The sequence below is a fragment of the Podarcis melisellensis genome (assembly GCF_964234715.1).
Source record: "Podarcis melisellensis genome assembly, chromosome: 5".
In the NCBI taxonomy this organism is placed as follows: Eukaryota; Metazoa; Chordata; class Lepidosauria; order Squamata; family Lacertidae; genus Podarcis; species Podarcis melisellensis.
Window position 1 is genome coordinate 48,243,446 of NC_138537.1, and position 17,629 is coordinate 48,261,074.

The 17,629-nt window shown below is 39.4% G+C and overlaps 1 long non-coding RNA gene across 1 annotated transcript in view; it reads left to right on the forward strand.

Annotated features, from left to right (window-relative positions):
* The first annotated feature begins 3,629 nt into the window (after positions 1 to 3,629).
* Positions 3,630 to 17,629, forward strand: part of LOC309370409 — a 102,952-nt gene continuing 88,952 nt past the window's right edge. Inside the window, exons 1-2 of the long non-coding RNA XR_014168545.1 lie at positions 3,630 to 3,727; positions 5,967 to 6,054. This is a non-coding gene — a long non-coding RNA (uncharacterized lncRNA). The remainder of the gene's footprint in view (positions 3,728 to 5,966; positions 6,055 to 17,629) is intronic.

Consider the following 17,629-nt stretch of genomic DNA (forward strand, 5'->3'; position numbering starts at 1 on the left):
TGCCTTGAACATCTTTGATTTATAATATTCTTACCCGGCATATAAATTTCATTAAGCAAGACAATGTTTACTGAAGGTGCATTCCAAACGAAAGAGGAGCAGTAACTATTCTGCTTGCCATTTTTATGAATGCAGGAGATTGAGCAATCACAATGCCTGAATAATTAAGTGTTGTTTATGCCTTTATTTTCTCCCATCTTGTTGCCTTAGAATAAATCTTGGTATCAAGATCTCCCTGCAGGCACTTGGCCTCAACATACTTGATGAGAGAATGCAAAACAAACAAATAAGCTTTTCTGATTATACCTATCCTGAATTAGCAGATAAATTTACGTGCTGCATTATTTTGTACTCTTGCATGTCACTGAGTTACCCATCCTCCATAATCTCATGGTATCAGAGGCTGGATAAATCCATGAAAGTTAACCACCAAGCCCAGGTTCAAGCATTAGCTGACTGGTCTGCCTGCTCTCTAGATGTCTTCCAATGTAGGTGGCATACCATAGTGAAATCTGAGTAGCTACTCACTTTACACAAACCTTCAAAAAGAGTTGAGATAATGTAAACTGAAGGAATAATCTAGGCTGAAGGAAGAAGCACAAAATTATGTGCTCTACCACTGAGGAACAGTTTCTTCTGACTCCCAGTGCCATAGGTAAAAAGCAGTGCTTTTCACCAGCTTAGTCTGGTATGCCAGTTGAAGCTCTATCTTCTCTTGCAGGAAAGCTACTGTCGCTTTTGATATGTGACACAATATACCATGCCTTTAAACTTCACCCAGTTTGTCAAAAGGGGGAGGGAGCTTTTTTTTATTTTGCCATAGTAAATGAGGTGTGTGTGTGCCTGCGTGCACACGTTGCTTTGTTTTCCCAAAACTGATTCAGTCTCACACCCCAAACTGAATTGGCCAGCCTCTGAAGTGCTTTGGATCGAGGATGGCTGTTTTCCAAATCACTGGACCAGAGGCTGAACTGAACCTTGTGGTCAGTGCACATCCCTTGTGGTTACTTCCCACTGCATTGCAAGCCTTTGACTTAGAGTGAGTCTAGAGTGGGAAGTTACTGGTATGATATAGGAGGTAGCCATACCCCAATAGCTCCTGTGCTGTTCAGTTAACATACCAACTAGAACTTGATCTACTTCCTGCATGTGTCTTTTTCTTGCCTGGGTCATTCCTGCCCAATTAAATGTTTCTTCTCAGCAGCAAAGATACTGTTTTTATTACATTGGTTGTGACTGGACTGTCTGCTTTTAAATGTAATTCATTCTGCACCATCCAAAGAGCTGGCAGTCCGGGAAGAGTTCTCTCTAAATGTCTCTTGATAATGTGGCCATGATGGATTTTCCAGACTGCAAAACGAATCACACAATTACAGTAACAAGCTCTTGAACATGCCACATCATTTGCTGTGATGGGAAGATAATGGGATGTGGTTTTGTTGTAATAATTCTTAATTCCCTTTGCAGTTGTCCACAGAGTGGGAATAGGAAACTAATGCCAAGGGGGCTCAATCCAGACCCCACAGGTTTCCCATGCAGCCCTAAGTACAGCCCTTAATCCTCCCCCCAAACCACTCAGCAGTTCACTCCCATTTTCATACTTTTCATATATAGAAGAGAGCAGTTGAAGTGCATATGGGGAAAGCTCTTGTCAAAGTCACCGGAACAATTATTGTGTCTTCATGTAGTGATTTAAAAAGTCTTTTCTTTTAGTATATGTGCTGCCAAAGCGAGCACTTTAAAAGTACTGTCTCAGTGTTTCAGAGAGCCTGAGATGGCAAATGAAGAGAGTACCTATCCAAAGTCCCTTTCTGTTTGGTAGGGAAGGGGAGGAGGATAAAGAATTCTTTCACCATCTCAGCATGTGAGGGAATGAGTGCTTAGATATAATTAATGTTTTTATTTATTAAAGGATCCTGCTTTTCATTATCTGACCCCAAAGAAATTTCAGAATTAAACAAACAGCATCAACACAAAACATAACAAAGAATAAAATTACTTGCTGAGAATATATAATCATGACCAGAAAAATAAGGATTCTTATCCAACATGAAATTGAGTTTTGTGTACAGACACTTTGGCCTGGCAATGAGATCAAGTGCTTTCTACTTTTCAGAAGAACTCCTCCCTCCTGCTCAGAGAGAGGGGCGGGTGGGGGGAGTGATTCTGGTTCTTTATGCCTCATAGTTTTTAATTAGTGCTTTTGTTATCCTTGAATGGGTCTGGTCAGGTTTTGGTATGTGTGAATTCAATATATATGTAGCATTTACAGATTACAATGTTGATTACTGTAACTCTGAAGCCTCAGGAAGAAACAGTCTTTGTCCAATATCTATTGATCTTGCTGTGAATGAACACAACAATGTTCTCTAAATGCCTCTATGTTGGATCATCTGGACCATATTTTCTGACATGAAAGCATTCAATCACACCTGCTTTCCTGCATATTTATGATATTACCAGGAAGTCTAACTCCTGTCAAACTGAGGTATATTTTAATTGCTAGGACTCTAAAGTCAAGCTGTGGCAACTTTCTCCCCATGCATATATCAGTGTCACTAATATTTCAGCTAGGATTGAAGGCCTATCACTTTTCTCCATGCGGAATCCTCTGCATTAGTCTAGAATGTCTTTGGTTGCATTAACATACCATCCAACTTTTCCCACCCAAAACCAGGACATGTTCCCTGGCAAGTCACATTACCTGTTCAGAGGTCTCACATGAAAAAATGGAATGTCCTGTTTTTTCCAGGGCACTTGGAAGGTATGTGATCCAGACTACACTTCATTCTACCTTCATAACATTTCCTTACCTGTTCATTTTCTCATTTTATGTGATCTTTCACGACACAGTGGAATTTAGCAAAAGTTTAGTGCTCACATCTGTGTTAACTGCGTCCAGAATCCCCCCCCCCAATGCCCTTCATTTGGAAAATTGTGGGAATGTATTACAGTAATTTGCGATCATTGATGCTACTGGTTTAATAGATTTGAGTTATCAACTGTTAACTGTAAATAACACAATTGTTCATGTGATCTGTAAATTCATTTTTTGGTGCACATAGGAATTGTTTTCTGATATGGCTTAGGAAGGTTTAAGGTGTCATTGTTAGATGATAAGAATTAACTTGTCTAAATGTTATTTTCAATGTCTTTATTGAATCATCTCTCTTTCTAATATTAGTTCCTGGAAGAAGTTTCTCTGTTCCTGAAATTTATGCAACACCCCTATGCAAATAGATGGAGCTGTTGAATCCCTTTTATTTTTCCTCCTTAGTAATATCCAGGCTATCATGGATGGTTGTTGTTAGACATAACAATTAGAAAGCCTACCTTGGTAATAGATTACATGGAAGTCTACAGTAGAACGTTTTGAAAGACATGCAACCTAACTAAAGTGAAGAAGACTGAAATTGCAGACACTGAGTCACATTGATATATATTGATACTGGCAAAGTAAAAAAACCAGACTGATTTCTAGAGGTGTGATTGTGCTAGTATCTTGCACCAAAATCAATGAAGTCTCATGTGAAACCTTGAAGACTGAGTCACCAGTTATGACTATGAATCTATGATTCTATGACACAACAATATGGGTAGTAGTAATACTAGCACTAACAGCTGGAACACCTGGGAGGCTGGGAGAATAGATGTACTGTTACGTATAATGACATGTCATGGGGATGCTCACATGGACTCCCTTGTCCAGCACCCATTCACAGAACAGGTGAGGCAGGTTATATGGACACTCCTCATGACATGGGACAAGTGGGACTACAGCTTAGTGGTGAAGAAGTTGACACAGTGCTTCCATTAGGGTGGGTCCCAGGTATGGTCTGAAAGCAGCAGACACCACCACCTTGGTGAAGCTAAGGAGGTTTGGAACTGGTTAATGCCTGCATGGGAGACTTTGTGGGAACCAGATGATGTCACCTTGAGTTCCAAGCTAGAAGAAAAGTGGTATATCATTATAGGAAAATAATAAGTTATAAATAATAATACATTTTTGGTGGAAACTCTGTGTCTCCCATAACATCTAACACCAACCAAATTTGTTTAAAGATAAATATCTTTTGTTTAAAGATGGAAGCTCTGGGCTTGTGTGCAAAGTCCTAGCTATGCTATCATTTTAAACACTGCAGCTCTTTCTTTTGCTGCTTTAAACATAATTAAATGTTCTTAGGACCATAGCCACATTTGGAGACATCATTGAAAACAAGATGCTGCATCTCAAGAGCTTATCTCAGCACCCACATCCTAGCGAATTAATCTTTTCAATTGCTTTTTCTCGCCTGTCAACTTTTTATGCCGGTGTTCTCTCTAAATGAGGTGTTTATATGCATCACCCTTCAGTTAGCTTTAAGCAGATGTAAAAGCTGTGTGACATTCTTTCTTCTTTTTTAAGAGACTTTGCCGGTTTGGCATCTCCATAGGAGGAGAAAGGTTTAAAATAGTGCTCCCGACAGGAGAAATGATTAATGGCAGGATCTGGAAATTGTGTTGATGTGGTTCACATCAACTGTACCATTGTGTTTACAGTGGCTATGTTAATGAGGCATCAGAAAGGTGCAGCTTGTAAAAATGTTCTACACAGTTAAAAAACTTAAGAAAGGAGGAGGGGGCTTTTCAAACTTCTAGACTACGGAAGCTACAAGTTTAAATGCAAATGAGATAGCAAAATCCCATGTTTCATTTTCCTTCTATCAGTCCTGTAGTAAAGCATCTATGCACTGTGGCTCATCACCATCCAGCTCTATTAGTACACTGTGGGCATTCCATGGGTAGGAGCCAACTAAAGAGGCCTTGCATAGATTTCCCCTGAAATTGACTCTGGGGAGGGGGGTTGTGAGAACCCCCAGAGCAGCATGAGGGGGGAGAAGACAGGGAATTGTTCCAACTGGGAAGCTTAAAAGCTTGTCCTGAACGAATCAAGATGGTGCAACACTGAATTTCACCCCTTTTGTTTACAATGATTCCTGAAAATTTTTTTTTTGAAGAGTCTATCCAAAGCAACTGTGGGATCAAAGAAGCTCATTAAGTTGTAAAATGGATATGAATAAGTTTAAGATTGTCACTGTTGACATTTGCATCTGAAGGACCATCTTCTCTTATATAGGCCCCACTATGCCCTTCTGTCCTATTATCTGTGATTTGGTTTATCTGTTTTAAATGGATTTATTTTTGTATACTGCTTTAAAAGTGGTACAGAAATATTATTGTTACCACCACCATTATTATGTGCTATATTTGGATTCTGGATATAATCTTCCCTCTGGTGAGACAGTGTGGGAAATCAGTATTTTTTGAATTTATTTTATTATAGGGCTGCCATATTTCAAGAAAATTGAAATATGGTAACCCTATTGGCATCAAAGTTCTTGAGATTTTTGAGGGAAATTAACCTTTTCAGAATTCACCCAGAAAAGGCAAAGAGTGATACTCAAACACATACTTCTTGGTTCTGTTGGCAAAAACCCAGACATTTTGCCATTTTTTCAAAATTCCCCTCAGACGCCAATTTAGCCATTGGGATCCTGGAAATGGATACCCTATTTTATCAAATTTCTGCCATTTGCTTGTGGAGGATTATGTGCATTAGGTTGTAAAGTTGGGTAGGAGTAGGTGAGCAAAATAAATCAGGGATTTTTAGTGGTTTCAACCATTTGTTAGACTTAATAGAACATTATTATGAAATTACAACATTATGGCATTTGAAGCCCAAATTGCACAATCTAACAATCCTAGATCTGGTCAGGCAGGTGGATGTTGTTAGGGTCTTAAGATACTAAGCCTGTTGCATTTGACCTCACACCTTTCTTCTTGGGGAGAAAACAGCCTTTTAAATAATCTTATAAATGGCACTGTGTTGTTTCAGATATGATGTTGGCACAAGTCTGGGGGACAAAACTCCAATAGCTGTGAAGGTCAGTGTCACTTGTAATTACATAGCTTGTTACCCATTTCAGGTCAACCTGACCCTATTGTTTATGCCACTATCTGAAAAGCTTGGTGAAGCTGCCAGACAGCTGTTTGGGAAGTGAAACTAACATGCAGGTATGTTCCAAAGTGCCACTAGAAAAGAATTTAAGCCTCTACTCTAAATATATATATATATATATATATATATATATATATATATATATTTGCTTTCGTAGATTTTCACGGGTACAGGAATGCAGGTTTAGGTGTCTTCGGGTGTCTTCCCGTGTAAAAAGCCTAGACACCCCAACTTTTACACGGGAAGACACCCGAAGACACCAAAACCTGCATATATATATATATATATATATATATATATGCAGATGGCATGGAAACTGCCAGTTAGAAGGGACTGTATTATAATCAATGATTTTTGAAGGTAGAGGGTGAGTAGCTGCACATTCAACATAGTCTTTACACTGGTTTACACACACAATCACACATGAAAACAATCACACATTATTTTTCCTATTTATCCCTGCCTCCCCTTCCTATGCTTTCCATGTCCAATTTTAGTCTGCAGCCTTCTTGGAGCAGGGATGTGTTCTTACACTCTGTAATGTCACACATCCTGATGGTGATATAGCAGTAGCAGTCATATTAAGAGAGGATATTTGTCACATTAAAGTCAGTATATCAATGGTCCCCCTCAACAGAGGTGATAAATAGCCCACCATTGCTGACAGTCATGTAGATAAAATCTGGACCACTTTAGGATTAAATTGGTTCCCAGTTTCACTTGGCACGTTGTTTCCATTCTGTCCATAACTGTGTGCTTTATCTTTGCTGCATAAATACTGTAACTCAAACCAACAATTCGTTCCAACGGCAGTTTGCTTTGTATTGGTTATTTTATGTACCTCAGATTTCCCCAGCAATTAGTTGAGGCCGGGGAAAATTTCCGTAACCTCTCATTAAAAGAGTGCAAACAAGTTTAATATTTAATTATGATGAGCACTGCTCCAAATGGCTGTGCAGTTCTTCAAATGGTTGAGTGGACACATTTTGGGATGCTGCCTAGTTGGCAAATAGTTTCTGCCTCCATGAACAAAGGGGACAGGACGCAGCGAACATCTGATGTGTTAAAATTGATTTACAGGAAAGTGTCCTATCTGGGACTGTAGGTAAGCTTTGATTTGGCAATATGCAACTCATTAAGCTACATGCTCCAGGTTGCATTACTGAGTATGTGTGAATCTAGCACAATGAGTGATGCGATATCACCATTAAAATAAAGCACCTCATTTAAATACTTTCTGATATACTCATTTGGCTTCCTCTCTGCTGGTCTTCTCCATCTTCTGCCTCCTCCAGATTTACCAAAAAATGTGCTAATTTCCCTTGAATATTATCTTTGTACTCACTATGTCTATTTGTGTAATGAACCACACATCTGAGTTTTCTGAACTCTAGTGTTTTGTCTCATTGTTAATCCCGCCTACTGAAAATATAGTTTCTGCCATGGTACACCATGACTCTAGGGTAGAGGCTAAAGATTCCAGCATTCAGGTGTATTGCTATAAATATGTGCACAAGGACATGTGATGCTAACAAAAGGCATTGAAATGGGTCCCCACTCTAGTTCAGATGTCTAAATGCATGGGCCTTCTTTCTCCACAGAGAACCAATCAGTTATTGATATGCATTGTTTCTGAAGGTTGTATGGTTGAGAAGTAATAATACTAATACTAATGATAATAAACCATTAATAGAATCCAGCTGAACCCTAATAAATTCAAAGAGGAAGAGACCAGTGATATTGAAATGGCAGAAGGCCAGTTTCACTTCATGCTGTTATATTGAGCAAACAGAAGACTATGTATACTAAGCTATAAACCTCTAGTACATGGGCTTCTTTCTAATACGTAATATATATTGTAGGGCAAAAGAAAGTCAAACAAGTTTTGTGCCTTTTAACAAGCTATGTAACATCAAGCACAGCTAGTAAGTAGTTTGACATCTGCCATAACATTTTGTCCTATGAACTGCCCAAGGTTGTTTGCTCCATGCTTTATCAAGGCAACACGTTTGGGGATTTCTGTGCTGACTTTTAATGTTAAGTGCCTGAAGGAGTCATCCATACAAAGATTTTTAAATCACGTAAGTTGAAGAGATCTAATCTGGCAAACTTTTAAGAAGGCCCTGACACAATAGAATTATGATTTTTCTACCTTATGGTATGACCTTTATTTGAGGTTTTTTTCTGGAAAATGGGAGGCTATGAACCTGAAACACATAAGAATATTGACAAGACTGGTCATCATTCAGAGGTCCTCTAAAAAAGAGTGTCTTGTGATTTTATCGGTGTAACACACTTTCCCATCTTTAAGGACTTTGCCCATTCTCTAAAGATTGTTCAGTCTGCTTCCCCTGCAAAGCTGTTTAGCACTGCTCAGAAAAGGTTGCTGTTGTTGTTGTTGTTGTTGTTGTTGTTGTTGTTGTTGTTGTTGTTGTTGTTATTGATTAAATTTGTATTCTGCCCTTCATATGAAGATGAAGCAGGGAGGTTCTCAATATAAAAATACAAAATGAGAACATGTTGTAGTGCAACATTAATTTAAAAACAGCCTGAGGGCGCAAGTGTGGACTATGAGATTGGAGAGGCAGCTGGGCAATAGAAATGGAGAAATCCTCTGTTTGCTTTTTGGCATTACTTTCTAAGTAACTGCCCACTTCTCATCTCTCTCTCACACACACACACACACAATTTTCTGCAGGAGAAAGTCATGTTAAGATCTTAAAAGGACATTTGGGCTACACAGTTAAGAAGAAAGGATATCTGAAATGCAATTTACACCCAGAAGGCTATGGAGTTTGCAAGATGCCAACAAGTTACTATGTGGTTAAGTGTAATCTGCTGCTGCCTCCTGTTTCTGGAACTGGTCCTTTCACCTGTGCCCTGGAGCTTGAATTGCAGCCTAGGTATGATCTTGCCAAGCCTTATCTTCTAGTACTGATCTTGTAAAAGTTTCAAACACCCTGACAACCTCTCAAAAGATGGACAAGGCTGCCCCTACCAAAATTCCCTTTAGCGAGACAAAAACAAAAGCCCTTCCTTTTTTCCACAGACTGTGGGTGTCCTCCCCCGTTTGACATTCTACAAGACCATTCCTCCCAATTACATGACATTTTTTTATGGCAACATCTCTAGTTATTGAGAAAGATTTCGTCTTATTTCTTTGCATGTGAAGGTTGGATTTTGATTGCCTGATTTATTCTTGCTTATGATTCCTAAATGGATTTTCAGAACACCATTTATGTTCATTTTTGAGCACATATATATAAAAAATATCTATGGTAAGAAACGTTAATGGGATGTTTATGTGGAATAGAGAAGAGAAATGGCTTTGTAATATAAGTCTGCTGTCAAAGTGCCACCTGATGACAAATAACTGGTCGATAGTGGGCTGTAACTTCTTTGATCTTGTCATAATTCTGGTGACATCCTGCCTATTCCATATCTTTGCTTTGAATTTTTAGATATTCGTAAGTCAGCTGTGTGTTGAAAATAGAAACTTCTGGTGGTGATAAAGAACACATATATTCAAAAGCACTTGCTGTACTTTTCCATTCTCTAGACCTAAAAAACCTTAAGAGGAAGCACAGAGTAGTGCTGAAATTAATATTCAGAAATATTCAAAATATGGTAAAGTTTCCAAATTCACTCTACAAACTTTGTGCAGCACATTCTGAATTTGCATTTTTCAAAAGTTATTTCATTTTGTTACACATAGCAATACAGGTGTTTTAGAGTCACAGAAAGAAGGCTTGCATGTTTGACATCATATGGTCCACAAGTTAATAAAGAAAATGATGCAGAGCAGAAAAATGGTTATTGCAGGAATCTAGAAATAATACTACAATGAATAAGATAATGATTCAATGGAAGCACAATGGAGCGGTTAATAAAAAGTCATGGGATACAAACAAATCCAGATAAAAACATACTTTTCAGGAACTTGCCAGACCTAAATTTGTCTTGTGACATAAATAATGAATGACCAATATGTAGCTGCATAGTCTGTAGGCTTGTCTTTACCCCTGGAAACTCAGAAAGAACGAGTAAGTTTTTTCAGATATTGTGATAAACGAAGCCTCCTTAAACCAAGTAAAAAGGGAAACTGGCAAGTTAGTCCTCCATCCCTGAACAATGGTTACTCAAGCAGTGACAGGCATTGCATTTTGCTTGACTTTATCCTCCCAAAATTTGAATAAGTAAGACTTACTTTCTGTAATCCCTTGATCATTTTGATTTTGACAGGCTTGAAATACAGGGTCTCATAAACTGTCAGTTCCTGAAATACTGTCAAATACTCCATGGGTTGGAACAACTACCCATGGATGGGACTTTACCCATGGGATGCTCTGCTGGAGGAAGGGAGGATCAACCATTTTTGTTGACCCTCCACCCCCCTGAAATCCCCTGTGCCCACCAAAAAGGGACGTGTGGAAACATGTGGGACAAACCCCGCCCTCTCAGTGATGCTGCATATGCAGTTCCTGACCAATACGTGATTAGCCTTGGTCTAAAAAAAGTCTGACTTGCTCAAAGAGAGGGGCAAGAACTCTGACCAGGCTTCCTTTCCCCATTTTGGAAATGCTGTGTGTGAGTAAGGCCTATCATGTATGCTTTGTGTGCCTGGTTCATGTATCATGACTGAAGGGTGGAGCTTATGCCACACATTCACACTTGCCCTTTTGTTCACACTGAAAACCAGAAGATGACTAGAGTTACAAACTTGTATTACTAAAGAAACACAACTCACATGTCACAGAAATGGTTAACTGACTGTCAGCTCATACTCCCTCACACTGTTATGAGGATAAAACAGGATAAAAATGTACATTTACTTGCCGCAAGCCCTTGGAATAGAGTGAAAAGCTTTGAAAAGAAATGTGTGCATTCACTTCTTTAGTAGTTACGACTTATTAATATTTTGTGCAATCTCCTGTAAATTCACTTAAATTAAAAGTGAGCCAACTTGACCAATCCATTTCCAATTCAAGGTTGCTTGCTACAATTGAATGTATATTTTAAGAGCACAATGTTAAGAGAAATGCTACCAAACCATAATACAAAATTGGTATCATTTGTAAGATTATCACAGCAAATTCAGGAGGGGGGAAATCAGCAAAGTACATTGAAGACATGATATTGGCACGAAAGATGTAAGATCTGAGGGAGATGATTGGTGGCCTAATGTACAAGGGATTCGTTCTTCAAAAGAAACATCTGTAAGTGGTACTCCCTGTTGCCTGGATGGCCGATCAATGAACATTTGCATTCCAATAGCCAGCTCTTGTGAAAATAAATTGAATAGCATTTTAAGAGGCTGGAACAATGTATTATGTAAAGGATCTTTTGTTCTCTAAGTTCAGCAAGATCAAATATGCGGTGATAATAAATCTTTTAAAAATGGAGGTGGAGGGAGAACAGGGAAATGTCAGTTTTGATTAAAAACTATTTTATTCAAAGTGATTTTAAGTGAAGTCTCAAGTAGATGCATTTATTTTATTATGTACCCCAGAAAATCAGCATCTTGAGATAGGCATTTTATGGTTTGTAAGGACTGCTGCCCAAATGTACAAGGATGCCATTCCTTGTCAATCAGCTTCTAGCGGAGGTGTGTGGGGGAACAATGGCCACCCAGATGTTGCAGAGCTACAATACCCAGCATATTTGACCATTGGTCATGCATGTTAAAGCTGAATAGAGTTGTAGTTAAGCAACATTAGAGGACCAAAGTTTCCCCACCCTTGTTCTATAGGAAGGTGCCTCTTCTCTTCCCTTCCCCGCTCCCTTGCAACCCTATCTTTCTGGTAGAAGAAATCCTGGCATTCATCTCTTGATCACACTGGATTGCCAGTGCGGTATGCCTTTCTTTCTTTCCAATCAGTAGCCCCTCCAGGTAACGATCCATTCAATTTCCTCCACCCAGCTTTGGAGCACTCATTCTCCAAGGCTGCAGTAGGAAAGACTGTGGAGTTTGGGTCAAAACGCTCCTGAGATATTTGTGATCCCACTGTTTAAGGGTATGGGTATGATCTTGGCTTCCATCTAAACAAATGTCTCATCTGAAGCTCTTTTATTTTCCCTTTTAGTTCTTGTAATAAACTTTACTGCATATAGCCAAAGAGCTTTGAAAACCTCTCATCCATTCATGGGACCGATAAATAGTTTGCAAAATGACATGTACATTGGCAAAGTACACAAAAACGAAAACCTATGCACCGTATTTACTGCACATAAAACACAGGTCACTTAGTAGGTTAGAATCATTAGCAAAACTTAGCTGGTCAAATAAAGTAATATAAAGCTGGTTATCTAATAATAACTGGCACATCATCTTGAGCCGTTTTATCCAGGTACTATAAAATAATGCTAGATAATGAATTTCACTTGGGTCAGCATATAGTGGGCAGAATAATTAAAAAGTGAGTTATATCTTCAATATGATTACGTCCAAAAGCACATTTTCTGTTCTGCTATGGGATGCCTTTATACTTCTCTTCAAGATAAGCAGATGGCATTACTTGGCATCTAAGTTTTATAAAGGCCCATGTCACCGGGGGAAAGTCAATGTTTGAAAAGAATGTGCTCCACCAAGATCTTTTTTGATCATAGCATCCCATTGGGAGAAGTGCAGATGATTAATGATTGCACAATCTTTCTGTGAATCATAACCAAAGAAACAATCCCTCAGGGCATAATGGCAGCCTAAGGCCAAGGAGCATTTTGGCAGCATTTAACGTGTCAATTTTTTTTTTACACCCCTTTACCTCACCTCTGAGCCTTAATTGTTCCATCCAGCACAGTTTAGTAGGACTAGTAACTTACATGTCATTTAATTTGAACCAGTATCTCAAATAAATCAGGTCAGCAGATGTTAACCTGAGCCTAGCTGTAAGAAGATCCATTGCTGTACCTGTGGGAAATTCTGGGACAATGCTTAGGTTTTTATTCCCTGAAAAATTTCTCCTATAGAAGTCAATGAAACCTGTTTACTAGAACAGGAGAAAGTAATTGCAGCTTGTACTACTAGCATAGGAAACATGGTAGAGTAGTATCAGTGGCAAGCTTTTCCTTTCAGTGATATGAAAACAACAATGCTGGAATTAATGGAGTCAAAGCTCCCGGTGTTAAGAAAATAAACCGACTACAGTGTTACCTTGGGTTAAAAATTTAATTCATTCTGGAGGAGGTCTGTTCTTAACCTGAAACTGTTCTTAATCTGAGGTACCACTTTAGCCAATGGGGCCTCCCACTGCCGCCGCACCACTGCCACACGATTTCTCTTGTCATCCTGAAGCAAAGTTCTTAACCTGAGGTACTATTTCTGGGTTAGTGGAGTCTGTAACCTGAAGCGTCTGTAACCTGAGGTACCACTGTAGTTCATTTTTCATAAAGTGAAGACGAAAAAACCTCTCTACATCACTTCCAAATTGCCCCTTTCTGTGTGTCTAGCAGAAAATAAATTGTGCCTTAGAGTTATCTTCAGTTGCCAAATGTCTCCTTGGTGCCAGAGGCACCTCTATCTAATTTGGAATGCTCAAATCAAGCTGCTCCATTTTTCTCCAAGGGGTGGTCATGCTCTGGGTTAACTTCACATGACACACTATTTCAAAGGAGCAACTGTTTTATCATGCAGCTCTGGGCAAGCAAACTGCTTCAAGGGGGCAGAAGAAGGTGGCTAAACAGCATGCCTAAGCTATCTCTCAAGAAGTGCACATATATTAACTTCTAATTAGGCAGCTTACTGCAACTCAGCCGTCACATTGTTATTCCCAAGTATCTTAAGGATTTCAGAGAAAAATTGTGGCACTCATTGTATAGGATCCAAGGGGGGAAGATGGTTACAATACAATGAAACAGTAAACCAATAGTCCAATAAAACCAGTTTAGCACAACTTCTAAAGCAGATAAAAATACAACGTATCCTTAAAACTCTGATAAACCTGGGCTTTCCTCTTGCATCAATGCAGTATATGTGCTGCCGAAGCGAGCACTTCAATGCAAGCCATGTGAGCTGGGAACTTGTAGAATCTTTTGGCAGACAAACTTCCACAATCAGAGGAACTTCATAATGTGCACACTATAAGCAGTTTGTTGTTCATTATGTGAAATTTATTTTTCTGAATGTATTTATTTTGTTTGTTATGGACTTGTGTTTGAAGTACTGAAAATGTCTACACTTTTTTTTGGTAGAGTATACCATTTTTGTGTGTGTAATACAACACCCCCATGCCATGCACTGTACTATGAACCTTTCAGAAGTGGGTGGAAAGTGTTTGTGTAATTTTGAAGAAGAAGATGCACTGATGGTAAGAAATCAATGGAGCTACTCTGTGTAGACTTCACCTGGAGTAGTGTGTCCAGTTCTGAGCACCACAGTTTTAAAAGAATATTGACAGGCTCAAACATGTGCAGAAGAGGGTGATCAAGAAGATAAGAAGTCTGGAAACCAAGCCTTCTGATGTACATGTGAGGGAGTTGAGAATGTTTAGCCCGGAGAAGAGGTGATATGAAAGCAATGTTCAAGTATCTGAAGGGCTGTCACATGGAAGATGGAGCTACCTTGTTTTCTGCTGCTGCAGAGAGTAGGAGCTGAATCAATTGATTCAAATTGCAAGAAAGAAGATTCTGACTAAACATTAGGAAGAACTTTCTGATGGTGAGAACTGTTTGACAGTGGAATGGACCACCTCAGAACGTGGTAGACTCTCCTTCGCTGGAAGCTGCGTGACCATCTATCTGGATTCTTTACCTGTAATTTCTGAATTGTAGGGGGTTGGACAATATGACCTTGGTGTCCCTTCCAACTCTATGCTTCTATGAGTATGACTTACTTGGATCTCAATGTTTTTCTATACAGAAGCTTTTCACAAAGGCTTCCATGGTGAATATCATAGATTTTCTTGCTATCATGCCCTCAGTATTAAACAAATGCAAACTGTATTGAGGTTGAACTGATGTCAGAAGGTCAGAGTTCTTTCATGGGAATGTACCTTATCACTTCTCTTTCCAATGTCTGTGCAACAAGGTTGATTGTTTGCAGCTTTATCTGAGAAAAAAGAAAAGTTCGATAATATCAACTGAGGAAGAAATAAAATTCTTTTTTCCCCAATAGAAAATCCTTGCAGTATTTGATTTCTTTGTCCTGGAACGAATTTAGTTGTGGAAAGCCCAAGGTAATGGAAACTATCTTAAAAATGGCAAATGCATCCAAGTTTAACTTCCTGTCTGCATGAATATCATTCTTATGGCTGTTCGGTCCGTCCCTCCAACCTCTCTTGTTATCTCTGAACATAACTGTGATCTATACAATTCTCCCAGCACAAAAAGTGATGTGTTTGAGATATGCAATGTGTATGGTAGGCATTGTTCAGTAGAGTAATAAAGAAAGAACTGGTTTATTTGATAGCGGACACAAACAGTATCAAATCAATGGAAAGCATTCTGCTTTTGTGAATGTTTCCTGTTAGAAATCTAACAGGACAAAAATTTTAAAGCCTTTAAATCCCAGCAGCTTCTTCGGAAGTGGCCCAGCTTAATGGAGTGTGTGCCATTGCCCTACCTGCAGCCCTGCTGCTCATGCCAACCTGGGTGGAAGGCGAGGGAGCAGGCAAATTGTAGCACCAATCTGAAACAGGCGTTATTGGACCCAGATTAGTTCTGGTGTCATTAAATGACAGTGGGAGGCTGACTCAAGAGCTGGGGAATCCTAGGCTGGCTTAGACCTTCCTCCTCTTTCCCCCTGTAATGGTTGCCTGCGTGCATCTACCCCCTCTCCCCAATGTTTGATTGAAATAATAATGAAAGCCTAGGCAAGGCTTCCAATTTGCTTTGGGGCCCAGATTCCGGTTGGTTTGGTTGCTGGTCCAATCAGGGCTGCTCCAAAGTGCTGAAACAGGAGCCACATCAGATCCATAGGATAGAGTGCGAGGAGTACAATCCTTGTTTAAGACCCTTATTTTTGTTTTACGTATTGTGTATGGCTAAGAACATGGAGTTGCAGATCTAAGGGAAAAAACACTGTTGCAGGCAATCCAAACTTCCTTTTTGCCAAGCTGAAAGATGGGGGTGGGGTGGAGGTGTTTTCGCATTCAGCCCTGCCAGCCTCTAGTGCCTGCAGAGTGGTGCCAGGGCCATTTCATCAGCACATATATCCCTATCATCAGTGTGTGGGCTTTTCTGGAGACAGCAGATGGTAACAGAATAATATGGAGGAAAACACTTCTTTATAGAAGCCAGAGACCCGTGTCATGGAAGGGTTTATCTGTTAAAAATATTACTTTCAATTGCTCCTGGAAACAAACAGGAAACTAGTGAAGATGTTTCAACACAAGCAAGATGTGATCCATTATGATGTCAGTGGCAATTTCTGAGCTGCTTTTGTAGACATTGCTAAGGCATGGCTAGCAGTAGGCAAGTTATTTATATTGGCTTGCATAGTGAAATAGTCTAGATTAGGTTTTGCTGAATTAGTTTTTCTGTGTTGTTTTCATTTGCTCCTATGGTTAATTGCTCAATCTGCTTTGAAATTAGCTTTCTTCCAATAATATATTTACAATAACAGTTTCAATTGCTGCCTTTCCAAAAAACTGCTAGTAAAAGCTAAAATTATTTTCTTTTGTCTTTGCTATTCACCCCATGCTCAAATTATTCACAACACTATTCACACTATGGAGGTTGAAGAACTGTTTATGGGAATAAGCCTGGAAATAAAGATGCCTTCTGAGAACCAAAGGAGGAGAGACTAGGTTTGCAGGTCTGCTCCTCATGGACCACATTGACCTACACTATTTCATCTTCTTCTTCTTCTTTTTGCTTCTTGTACAAACAGATACAGTAAGTCACAATTTGTCTATTGACAATTGAGACAAATGGTTCTACCCAACCCAACAGATACTACAAATGGAAAGAGCGCATGCTGACACAGGAAGATATATGCTTAAAATCATTGCCAAATAGTGAGCATCAGTCTTAGTCTATGGGAGCTCTTGCATAATGTATAAATAGGCCAAGTCTTGCAATCTAGAGCACAGCATGCTACAAAATCAGATAGAGGCAGAAGTGTGCTTGAGCAGCAAGTAGCTCTAGATCGCTCAGTTGAGCCAGGCAGTACACCACAGGTTCAAATCTCCACTTAGCCCTGCAGCTCACTGAATAACTGTGGGCCAGTCGCTGTCTCAAAGCCTAACCTGCCTCACAGGCTTGTGAGGATAAACTATAGACCACAACTAACTCCTTGGAGAAAAGGCAGCATATACATGTAAACAATGTCATAAAGCTGCACAAATATGCTTTGAAAGGAAAGAATTTGCAATTCGGCCTTGATGCTGAAAGCTCTGAGGACTGGGTTTTCAGAATTCTTAGCTCTGACTGAACATCTACTAAGCACTACAAACAAAAGAAATGAAAAGCAGATGAGTTTTGAAACACAAAATATCTCTGGGGTTTGGAGTTTAATTTTTTTCATCATGATCTTGTTTATAACTTGTAGAAACCATGAAACCAATTCTAGGAGTTCTCAGTGTTCAGCTGATTCAAGAATGTCTGAAAGAACTCAGGAAGAGCAATCTACTCCCCCCTTTCACTAGGTTGGGGGAGTTGGGTTAGGCAGAGGTGTCCCTCTGCCCAAATCTCTCA